Genomic DNA, 12432 nt, shown 5'->3' on the forward strand with positions numbered 1-12432 from the left:
CCAGCAGCTTCCACCCCCAGACCCCACTAGCTCGACCCCAGCTTCCACCACCAGACTCCTGGAGCTTCCACCACCAGACCTCAGGAGCATTCACCACCATACCCCAGCAAAATCACCACCAGACCCCAGGAGTTTCCACCACCAGAGCTTCCAGCACCAGACCCCAGGAGCTTCCAGCACCAGACCCCAGGAGCTTCCACCACCAGAGCTTCCACCACCAGACCCCAGGAGCTTCCACCACCAGACCCCAGGAGCTTCCACCACCAGAGCTTCCACCACCAGACCCCAGGAGCTTCCACCACCAGACCCCAGGAGCTTCCACCACCAGACCCCAGGAGCTTCCACCACCAGACCCCAGCAAAATCACCACCAGTCCCCAGCAGCATAACCACCAGACCCCCAGCTTCCACCACCAGTCCCCGGAGGTGCGTGGAATCCCGGACCAGCTCGACCAGAGCCTCGTGGCGAGCCGAGCCGAGAATCAGGGGGCTTCATCCGCATTCTCGTGGCGCTGAGACCGCGGAGATCCAGCCGAGAATCGCGGGGCTTACATCTGCTTACCCCTCCCCTCGGCCCAGAGAAAAACACACCACAGCCGGTCCGGAGCCACTTAGCCTCAGGCCCGAAACAAGACCTTCAACCCGGAGAAAAACTGACAGGCAGCACGTCGCTGAAAGCCACTCAGCCTCGCGGCTCACCGTCCCGCTGCCCAAAAAACCCGGCTCACCTGGAGCCACCCAAAGACCCGGCTCACCGTCCGAACCCGGGGACCCGCTCTTAAGCCCCCCCCCAACCGGCCACCGGAGTGAAAGAGCCAGCCCGCTTACTTGGACGACCAGGGCCCTGGTACCCTAAACACCCAGACGCTCCTGGTACCATGGACAGCACTATGTCAGATGCTCAGGCGTATATTGCTTTTCACTCATGTTCTGGTTTCAGGACCTTTTGTTAGGACCTTTGGTCAGCTTGTGCAAGGAAACAAATACTGTTGCTTCCATCTGGACAAACATTTAGTTCAGTAATAAAGAATAAAACGTCAGTTAAGTGTTTTGTAGTTGTAACTAAATATGGTAAACGCTCATATGCTTCTCATAGGCTCTGTGTGAAATTCTGAGTTTGTACACTATTAGATGTGGAAAGAAACACTTCCCACTATGTTTACTTTGCAGGAAACTAAACAAAACACTTCTTAACATAGTCATGAGGAGTTGTACAAATAATGACATCACTTTATGTTTGTTATTAAATGAGACAAGGGTAGTATCTCACAGTAGACTCATAATATAGCTGAAGTTGTATCTAGCAGAGGATGGTTTCGATCCATCGACCTCTGGGTTATGGGCCCAGCACGCTTCCGCTGCGCCACTCTGCTGAACCACCCACTGTTCCCAAAGTCTGGTCAGGGTCCAAACAGGGGGTCTAGAGTCTAAATGGACTCAGCAAGGTCTGTGACAGTACACACGCCGCCAGCATTGAGGCCGGTTAGCTCAGAAGGTCAGAGCGTGGTGCTAATAACGCCAAGGTCATGGGTTCAATCCCCATACTGGCCAAACTGCTTACTCTGCATATCTTTAAAAACTTCAGACTCTAAAGATTGTATGTTCCATTGTTAGCTTTGGTGTGCGACAATAATTCGTCAAGTCTGATAATCACCTGACTTAAAGCTAAGAGGAAATAAAGATAACTCAAACATAAGGAATTTAAGTTTATGAAGTGAGGAAAGCTTATTTGTATTACACATCTCATGTACAAATCAAAGTACTTTTCATAAAAAACATTTAAAAAATGAGAATACACATAACTCTCAGTGATGAAGTATAATCATCAAGCTTTAAAAAAGTCTCTACCACCAGACCCCAGGAGCACCCCAGCAGCTTCCACCACCAGACACCCAGCTTCCACCCCCAGACCCCACTAGCTCGACCCCCAGCTTCCACCCCCAGCTTCCACCCCGAGACCCCACTAGCTCGACCCCCAGCTTCCACCACCAGAACCCAGGAGCTTCCATCACCAGACTCCTGGAGCTTCCAGCACCAGACCCAGGAGCCAGACCCAGACCAGGAGCATTCACCACCAGACCCCAGAAAAATCACTACCAGAACACAGGAGCTTCCACCACCAGACCCCCAGCTTCCACCACCAGTCCCCGAGTAGACTCATAATATAGCTGAAGTTGTATCTAGCAGAGGATGGTTTCGATCCATCGACCTCTGGGTTATGGGCCCAGCACGCTTCCGCTGCGCCACTCTGCTGAACCACCCACTGTTCCCAAAGTCTGGTCAGGGTCCAAACAGGGGGTCTAGAGTCTAAATGGATTCAGCCAGGTCTGTGACAGTTATCCCCCACTAGCTCGACCCCCAGCTTCCACCACCAGACCCCAGAAGCTTCCACCACCAGACCCCAGCAGCTTCCACCCCCAGACCCCACTAGCTCGACCCCCAGCTTCCACCACCAGACTCCTGGAGCTTCCACCACCAGACCTCAGGAGCATTCACCACCATACCCCAGCAAAATCACCACCAGACCCCAGGAGTTTCCACCACCAGAGCTTCCAGCACCAGACCCCAGGAGCTTCCAGCACCAGACCCCAGGAGCTTCCACCACCAGAGCTTCCAGCACCAGACCCCAGGAGCTTCCACCACCAGACCCCAGGAGCTTCCACCACCAGAGCTTCCACCACCAGACCCCAGGAGCTTCCACCACCAGACCCCAGGAGCTTCCACCACCAGACCCCAGGAGCTTCCACCACCAGACCCCAGCAAAATCACCACCAGTCCCCAGCAGCATAACCACCAGACCCCCAGCTTCCACCACCAGTCCCCGGAGGTGCGTGGAATCCCGGACCAGCTCGACCAGAGCCTCGTGGCGAGCCGAGCCGAGAATCGGGGAGCTTCATCCGCATTCTCGTGGCGCTGAGACCGCGGAGATCCAGCCGAGAATCGCGGGGCTTACATCCGCTTACCCCTCCCCTCGGCCCAGAGAAAAACACACCACAGCCGGTCCGGAGCCACTTAGCCTCAGGCCCGAAACAAGACCTTCAACCCGGAGAAAAACTGACAGGCAGCACGTCGCTGAAAGCCACTCAGCCTCGCGGCTCACCGTCCCGCTGCCCAAAAAACCCGGCTCACCTGGAGCCACCCAAAGACCCGGCTCACCGTCCGAACCCGGGGACCCGCTCTTAAGCCCCCCCCCAACTGGCCACCGGAGTGAAAGAGCCAGCCCGCTTACTTGGACGACCAGGGCCCTGGTACCCTAAACACCCAGACGCTCCTGGTACCATGGACAGCACTATGTCAGATGCTCAGGCGTATATTGCTTTTCACTCATGTTCTGGTTTCAGGACCTTTTGTTAGGACCTTTGGTCAGCTTGTGCAAGGAAACAAATACTGTTGCTTCCATCTGGACAAACATTTAGTTCAGTAATAAAGAATAAAACGTCAGTTAAGTGTTTTGTAGTTGTAACTAAATATGGTAAACGCTCATATGCTTCTCATAGGCTCTGTGTGAAATTCTGAGTTTGTACACTATTAGATGTGGAAAGAAACACTTCCCACTATGTTTACTTTGCAGGAAACTAAACAAAACACTTCTTAACATAGTCATGAGGAGTTGTACAAATAATGACATCACTTTATGTTTGTTATTAAATGAGACAAGGGTAGTATCTCACAGTAGACTCATAATATAGCTGAAGTTGTATCTAGCAGAGGATGGTTTCGATCCATCGACCTCTGGGTTATGGGCCCAGCACGCTTCCGCTGCGCCACTCTGCTGAACCACCCACTGTTCCCAAAGTCTGGTCAGGGTCCAAACAGGGGGTCTAGAGTCTAAATGGACTCAGCAAGGTCTGTGACAGTACACACGCCGCCAGCATTGAGGCCGGTTAGCTCAGAAGGTCAGAGCGTGGTGCTAATAACGCCAAGGTCATGGGTTCAATCCCCATACTGGCCAAACTGCTTACTCTGCATATCTTTAAAAACTTCAGACTCTAAAGATTGTATGTTCCATTGTTAGCTTTGGTGTGCGACAATAATTCGTCAAGTCTGATAATCACCTGACTTAAAGCTAAGAGGAAATAAACATAACTCAAACATAAGGAATTTAAGTTTATGAAGTGAGGAAAGCTTATTTGTATTACACATCTCATGTACAAATCAAAGTACTTTTCATAAAAAACATTTAAAAAATGAGAATACACATAACTCTCAGTGATGAAGTATAATCATCAAGCTTTAAAAAAGTCTCTACCACCAGACCCCAGGAGCACCCCAGCAGCTTCCACCACCAGACACCCAGCTTCCACCCCCAGACCCCACTAGCTCGACCCCCAGCTTCCACCCCCAGACCCCACTAGCTCGACCCCCAGCTTCCACCCCGAGACCGCACTAGCTCGACCCCCAGCTTCCACCACCAGAACCCAGGAGCTTCCATCACCAGACTCCTGGAGCTTCCAGCACCAGACCCCAGGAGCATTCACCACCAGACCCCAGAAAAATCACTACCAGAACACAGGAGCTTCCACCACCAGACCCCCAGCTTCCACCACCAGTCCCCGAGTAGACTCATAATATAGCTGAAGTTGTATCTAGCAGATGATGGTTTCGATCCATCGACCTCTGGGTTATGGGCCCAGCACGCTTCCGCTGCGCCACTCTGCTGAACCACCCACTGTTCCCAAAGTCTGGTCAGGGTCCAAACAGGGGGTCTAGAGTCTAAATGGATTCAGCCAGGTCTGTGACAGTTATCCCCCACTAGCTCGACCCCCAGCTTCCACCACCAGACCCCAGAAGCTTCCACCACCAGACCCCAGCAGCTTCCACCCCCAGACCCCACTAGCTCGACCCCAGCTTCCACCACCAGACTCCTGGAGCTTCCACCACCAGACCTCAGGAGCATTCACCACCATACCCCAGCAAAATCACCACCAGACCCCAGGAGTTTCCACCACCAGAGCTTCCAGCACCAGACCCCAGGAGCTTCCAGCACCAGACCCCAGGAGCTTCCACCACCAGAGCTTCCAGCACCAGACCCCAGGAGCTTCCACCACCAGACCCCAGGAGCTTCCACCACCAGAGCTTCCACCACCAGACCCCAGGAGCTTCCACCACCAGACCCCAGGAGCTTCCACCACCAGACCCCAGGAGCTTCCACCACCAGACCCCAGGAGCTTCCACCACCAGACCCCAGGAGCTTCCACCACCAGACCCCAGCAAAATCACCACCAGTCCCCAGCAGCATAACCACCAGACCCCCAGCTTCCACCACCAGTCCCCGGAGGTGCGTGGAATCCCGGACCAGCTCGACCAGAGCCTCGTGGCGAGCCGAGCCGAGAATCGGGGAGCTTCATCCGCATTCTCGTGGCGCTGAGACCGCGGAGATCCAGCCGAGAATCGCGGGGCTTACATCCGCTTACCCCTCCCCTGGGCCCAGAGAAAAACACACCACAGCCGGTCCGGAGCCACTTAGCCTCAGGCCCGAAACAAGACCTTCAACCCGGAGAAAAACTGACAGGCAGCACGTCGCTGAAAGCCACTCAGCCTCGCGGCTCACCGTCCCGCTGCCCAAAAAACCCGGCTCACCTGGAGCCACCCAAAGACCCGGCTCACCGTCCGAACCCGGGGACCCGCTCTTAAGCCCCCCCCCAACCGGCCACCGGAGTGAAAGAGCCAGCCCGCTTACTTGGACGACCAGGGCCCTGGTACCCTAAACACCCAGACGCTCCTGGTACCATGGACAGCACTATGTCAGATGCTCAGGCGTATATTGCTTTTCACTCATGTTCTGGTTTCAGGACCTTTTGTTAGGACCTTTGGTCAGCTTGTGCAAGGAAACAAATACTGTTGCTTCCATCTGGACAAACATTTAGTTCAGTAATAAAGAATAAAACGTCAGTTAAGTGTTTTGTAGTTGTAACTAAATATGGTAAACGCTCATATGCTTCTCATAGGCTCTGTGTGAAATTCTGAGTTTGTACACTATTAGATGTGGAAAGAAACACTTCCCACTATGTTTACTTTGCAGGAAACTAAACAAAACACTTCTTAACATAGTCATGAGGAGTTGTACAAATAATGACATCACTTTATGTTTGTTATTAAATGAGACAAGGGTAGTATCTCACAGTAGACTCATAATATAGCTGAAGTTGTATCTAGCAGAGGATGGTTTCGATCCATCGACCTCTGGGTTATGGGCCCAGCACGCTTCCGCTGCGCCACTCTGCTGAACCACCCACTGTTCCCAAAGTCTGGTCAGGGTCCAAACAGGGGGTCTAGAGTCTAAATGGACTCAGCAAGGTCTGTGACAGTACACACGCCGCCAGCATTGAGGCCGGTTAGCTCAGAAGGTCAGAACGTGGTGCTAATAACGCCAAGGTCATGGGTTCAATCCCCATACTGGCCAAACTGCTTACTCTGCATATCTTTAAAAACTTCAGACTCTAAAGATTGTATGTTCCATTGTTAGCTTTGGTGTGCGACAATAATTCGTCAAGTCTGATAATCACCTGACTTAAAGCTAAGAGGAAATAAAGATAACTCAAACATAAGGAATTTAAGTTTATGAAGTGAGGAAAGCTTATTTGTATTACACATCTCATGTACAAATCAAAGTACTTTTCATAAAAAACATTTAAAAAATGAGAATACACATAACTCTCAGTGATGAAGTATAATCATCAAGCTTTAAAAAAGTCTCTACCACCAGACCCCAGGAGCACCCCAGCAGCTTCCACCACCAGACACCCAGCTTCCACCCCCAGACCCCACTAGCTCGACCCCCAGCTTCCACCCCCAGACCCCACTAGCTCGACCCCCAGCTTCCACCCCGAGACCGCACTAGCTCGACCCCCAGCTTCCACCACCAGAACCCAGGAGCTTCCATCACCAGACTCCTGGAGCTTCCAGCACCAGACCCCAGGAGCATTCACCACCAGACCCCAGAAAAATCACTACCAGAACACAGGAGCTTCCACCACCAGACCCCCAGCTTCCACCACCAGTCCCCGAGTAGACTCATAATATAGCTGAAGTTGTATCTAGCAGATGATGGTTTCGATCCATCGACCTCTGGGTTATGGGCCCAGCACGCTTCCGCTGCGCCACTCTGCTGAACCACCCACTGTTCCCAAAGTCTGGTCAGGGTCCAAACAGGGGGTCTAGAGTCTAAATGGATTCAGCCAGGTCTGTGACAGTTATCCCCCACTAGCTCGACCCCCAGCTTCCACCACCAGACCCCAGAAGCTTCCACCACCAGACCCCAGCAGCTTCCACCCCCAGACCCCACTAGCTCGACCCCAGCTTCCACCACCAGACTCCTGGAGCTTCCACCACCAGTCCTCAGGAGCATTCACCACCATACCCCAGCAAAATCACCACCAGACCCCAGGAGTTTCCACCACCAGAGCTTCCAGCACCAGACCCCAGGAGCTTCCAGCACCAGACCCCAGGAGCTTCCACCACCAGAGCTTCCAGCACCAGACCCCAGGAGCTTCCACCACCAGACCCCAGGAGCTTCCACCACCAGAGCTTCCACCACCAGACCCCAGGAGCTTCCACCACCAGACCCCAGGAGCTTCCACCACCAGACCCCAGGAGCTTCCACCACCAGACCCCAGCAAAATCACCACCAGTCCCCAGCAGCATAACCACCAGACCCCCAGCTTCCACCACCAGTCCCCGGAGGTGCGTGGAATCCCGGACCAGCTCGACCAGAGCCTCGTGGCGAGCCGAGCCGAGAATCGGGGAGCTTCATCCGCATTCTCGTGGCGCTGAGACCGCGGAGATCCAGCCGAGAATCGCGGGGCTTACATCCGCTTACCCCTCCCCTCGGCCCAGAGAAAAACACACCACAGCCGGTCCGGAGCCACTTAGCCTCAGGCCCGAAACAAGACCTTCAACCCGGAGAAAAACTGACAGGCAGCACGTCGCTGAAAGCCACTCAGCCTCGCGGCTCACCGTCCCGCTGCCCAAAAAACCCGGCTCACCTGGAGCCACCCAAAGACCCGGCTCACCGTCCGAACCCGGGGACCCGCTCTTAAGCCCCCCCCCAACCGGCCACCGGAGTGAAAGAGCCAGCCCGCTTACTTGGACGACCAGGGCCCTGGTACCCTAAACACCCAGACGCTCCTGGTACCATGGACAGCACTATGTCAGATGCTCAGGCGTATATTGCTTTTCACTCATGTTCTGGTTTCAGGACCTTTTGTTAGGACCTTTGGTCAGCTTGTGCAAGGAAACAAATACTGTTGCTTCCATCTGGACAAACATTTAGTTCAGTAATAAAGAATAAAACGTCAGTTAAGTGTTTTGTAGTTGTAACTAAATATGGTAAACGCTCATATGCTTCTCATAGGCTCTGTGTGAAATTCTGAGTTTGTACACTATTAGATGTGGAAAGAAACACTTCCCACTATGTTTACTTTGCAGGAAACTAAACAAAACACTTCTTAACATAGTCATGAGGAGTTGTACAAATAATGACATCACTTTATGTTTGTTATTAAATGAGACAAGGGTAGTATCTCACAGTAGACTCATAATATAGCTGAAGTTGTATCTAGCAGAGGATGGTTTCGATCCATCGACCTCTGGGTTATGGGCCCAGCACGCTTCCGCTGCGCCACTCTGCTGAACCACCCACTGTTCCCAAAGTCTGGTCAGGGTCCAAACAGGGGGTCTAGAGTCTAAATGGACTCAGCAAGGTCTGTGACAGTACACACGCCGCCAGCATTGAGGCCGGTTAGCTCAGAAGGTCAGAGCGTGGTGCTAATAACGCCAAGGTCATGGGTTCAATCCCCATACTGGCCAAACTGCTTACTCTGCATATCTTTAAAAACTTCAGACTCTAAAGATTGTATGTTCCATTGTTAGCTTTGGTGTGCGACAATAATTCGTCAAGTCTGATAATCACCTGACTTAAAGCTAAGAGGAAATAAAGATAACTCAAACATAAGGAATTTAAGTTTATGAAGTGAGGAAAGCTTATTTGTATTACACATCTCATGTACAAATCAAAGTACTTTTCATAAAGAACATTTAAAAAATGAGAATACACATAACTCTCAGTGATGAAGTATAATCATCAAGCTTTAAAAAAGTCTCTACCACCAGACCCCAGGAGCACCCCAGCAGCTTCCACCACCAGACACCCAGCTTCCACCCCCAGACCCCACTAGCTCGACCCCCAGCTTCCACCCCCAGACCCCACTAGCTCGACCCCCAGCTTCCACCCCGAGACCGCACTAGCTCGACCCCCAGCTTCCACCACCAGAACCCAGGAGCTTCCATCACCAGACTCCTGGAGCTTCCAGCACCAGACCCCAGGAGCATTCACCACCAGACCCCAGAAAAATCACTACCAGAACACAGGAGCTTCCACCACCAGACCCCCAGCTTCCACCACCAGTCCCCGAGTAGACTCATAATATAGCTGAAGTTGTATCTAGCAGATGATGGTTTCGATCCATCGACCTCTGGGTTATGGGCCCAGCACGCTTCCGCTGCGCCACTCTGCTGAACCACCCACTGTTCCCAAAGTCTGGTCAGGGTCCAAACAGGGGGTCTAGAGTCTAAATGGATTCAGCCAGGTCTGTGACAGTTATCCCCCACTAGCTCGACCCCCAGCTTCCACCACCAGACCCCAGAAGCTTCCACCACCAGACCCCAGCAGCTTCCACCCCCAGACCCCACTAGCTCGACCCCAGCTTCCACCACCAGACTCCTGGAGCTTCCACCACCAGACCTCAGGAGCATTCACCACCATACCCCAGCAAAATCACCACCAGACCCCAGGAGTTTCCACCACCAGAGCTTCCAGCACCAGACCCCAGGAGCTTCCAGCACCAGACCCCAGGAGCTTCCACCACCAGAGCTTCCAGCACCAGACCCCAGGAGCTTCCACCACCAGACCCCAGGAGCTTCCACCACCAGAGCTTCCACCACCAGACCCCAGGAGCTTCCACCACCAGACCCCAGGAGCTTCCACCACCAGACCCCAGGAGCTTCCACCACCAGACCCCAGGAGCTTCCACCACCAGACCCCAGCAAAATCACCACCATTCCCCAGCAGCATAACCACCAGACCCCCAGCTTCCACCACCAGTCCCCGGAGGTGCGTGGAATCCCGGACCAGCTCGACCAGAGCCTCGTGGCGAGCCGAGCCGAGAATCGGGGAGCTTCATCCGCATTCTCGTGGCGCTGAGACCGCGGAGATCCAGCCGAGAATCGCGGGGCTTACATCCGCTTACCCCTCCCCTCGGCCCAGAGAAAAACACACCACAGCCGGTCCGGAGCCACTTAGCCTCAGGCCCGAAACAAGACCTTCAACCCGGAGAAAAACTGACAGGCAGCACGTCGCTGAAAGCCACTCAGCCTCGCGGCTCACCGACCCGCTGCCCAAAAAACCCGGCTCACCTGGAGCCACCCAAAGACCCGGCTCACCGTCCGAACCCGGGGACCCGCTCTTAAGTCCCCCCCCAACCGGCCACCGGAGTGAAAGAGCCAGCCCGCTTACTTGGACGACCAGGGCCCTGGTACCCTAAACACCCAGACGCTCCTGGTACCATGGACAGCACTATGTCAGATGCTCAGGCGTATATTGCTTTTCACTCATGTTCTGGTTTCAGGACCTTTTGTTAGGACCTTTGGTCAGCTTGTGCAAGGAAACAAATACTGTTGCTTCCATCTGGACAAACATTTAGTTCAGTAATAAAGAATAAAACGTCAGTTAAGTGTTTTGTAGTTGTAACTAAATATGGTAAACGCTCATATGCTTCTCATAGGCTCTGTGTGAAATTCTGAGTTTGTACACTATTAGATGTGGAAAGAAACACTTCCCACTATGTTTACTTTGCAGGAAACTAAACAAAACACTTCTTAACATAGTCATGAGGAGTTGTACAAATAATGACATCACTTTATGTTTGTTATTAAATGAGACAAGGGTAGTATCTCACAGTAGACTCATAATATAGCTGAAGTTGTATCTAGCAGAGGATGGTTTCGATCCATCGACCTCTGGGTTATGGGCCCAGCACGCTTCCGCTGCGCCACTCTGCTGAACCACCCACTGTTCCCAAAGTCTGGTCAGGGTCCAAACAGGGAGTCTAGAGTCTAAATGGACTCAGCAAGGTCTGTGACAGTACACACGCCGCCAGCATTGAGGCCGGTTAGCTCAGAAGGTCAGAGCGTGGTGCTAATAACGCCAAGGTCATGGGTTCAATCCCCATACTGGCCAAACTGCTTACTCTGCATATCTTTAAAAACTTCAGACTCTAAAGATTGTATGTTCCATTGTTAGCTTTGGTGTGCGACAATAATTCGTCAAGTCTGATAATCACCTGACTTAAAGCTAAGAGGAAATAAAGATAACTCAAACATAAGGAATTTAAGTTTATGAAGTGAGGAAAGCTTATTTGTATTACACATCTCATGTACAAATCAAAGTACTTTTCATAAAAAACATTTAAAAAATGAGAATACACATAACTCTCAGTGATGAAGTATAATCATCAAGCTTTAAAAAAGTCTCTACCACCAGACCCCAGGAGCACCCCAGCAGCTTCCACCACCAGACACCCAGCTTCCACCCCCAGACCCCACTAGCTCGACCCCCAGCTTCCACCCCCAGACCCCACTAGCTCGACCCCCAGCTTCCACCCCGAGACCGCACTAGCTCGACCCCCAGCTTCCACCACCAGAACCCAGGAGCTTCCATCACCAGACTCCTGGAGCTTCCAGCACCAGACCCCAGGAGCATTCACCACCAGACCCCAGAAAAATCACTACCAGAACACAGGAGCTTCCACCACCAGACCCCCAGCTTCCACCACCAGTCCCCGAGTAGACTCATAATATAGCTGAAGTTGTATCTAGCAGAGGATGGTTTCGATCCATCGACCTCTGGGTTATGGGCCCAGCACGCTTCCGCTGCGCCACTCTGCTGAACCACCCACTGTTCCCAAAGTCTGGTCAGGGTCCAAACAGGGGGTCTAGAGTCTAAATGGATTCAGCCAGGTCTGTGACAGTTATCCCCCACTAGCTCGACCCCCAGCTTCCACCACCAGACCCCAGAAGCTTCCACCACCAGACCCCAGCAGCTTCCACCCCCAGACCCCACTAGCTCGACCCCCAGCTTCCACCACCAGACTCCTGGAGCTTCCACCACCAGACCTCAGGAGCATTCACCACCATACCCCAGCAAAATCACCACCAGACCCCAGGAGTTTCCACCACCAGAGCTTCCAGCACCAGACCCCAGGAGCTTCCAGCACCAGACCCCAGGAGCTTCCACCACCAGAGCTTCCACCACCAGACCCCAGGAGCTTCCACCACCAGACCCCAGGAGCTTCCACCACCAGAGCTTCCACCACCAGACCCCAGGAGCTTCCACCACCAGACCCCAGGAGCTTCCACCACCAGACCCCAGGAGCTT

The 12432-nt window shown here is 53.0% G+C and overlaps 5 non-coding genes across 5 annotated transcripts; all 5 read left to right on the plus strand.

Annotated features, from left to right (window-relative positions):
* The first annotated feature begins 1476 nt into the window (after nucleotides 1-1476).
* trnai-aau (transfer RNA isoleucine (anticodon AAU)) lies at nucleotides 1477-1550 on the plus strand. The gene has a single exon. It is a non-coding gene; the product is annotated as a tRNA-Ile (tRNA).
* A 2327-nt stretch (nucleotides 1551-3877) lies between these two features.
* On the plus strand, nucleotides 3878-3951 carry trnai-aau (transfer RNA isoleucine (anticodon AAU)). Its single transcript has one exon. It is a non-coding gene; the product is annotated as a tRNA-Ile (tRNA).
* A 2377-nt stretch (nucleotides 3952-6328) lies between these two features.
* On the plus strand, nucleotides 6329-6402 carry trnai-aau (transfer RNA isoleucine (anticodon AAU)). Its single transcript has one exon. It is a non-coding gene; the product is annotated as a tRNA-Ile (tRNA).
* Nucleotides 6403-8733: 2331 nt separating this feature from the next.
* trnai-aau (transfer RNA isoleucine (anticodon AAU)) lies at nucleotides 8734-8807 on the plus strand. The gene has a single exon. It is a non-coding gene; the product is annotated as a tRNA-Ile (tRNA).
* Nucleotides 8808-11161: 2354 nt separating this feature from the next.
* trnai-aau (transfer RNA isoleucine (anticodon AAU)) lies at nucleotides 11162-11235 on the plus strand. The gene has a single exon. It is a non-coding gene; the product is annotated as a tRNA-Ile (tRNA).
* The last annotated feature ends 1197 nt before the right edge of the window (nucleotides 11236-12432 follow it).

Source organism: Cololabis saira, unplaced genomic scaffold (assembly GCF_033807715.1).
Source record: "Cololabis saira isolate AMF1-May2022 unplaced genomic scaffold, fColSai1.1 scf036, whole genome shotgun sequence".
NCBI lineage: Eukaryota > Metazoa > Chordata > Actinopteri > Beloniformes > Belonidae > Cololabis > Cololabis saira.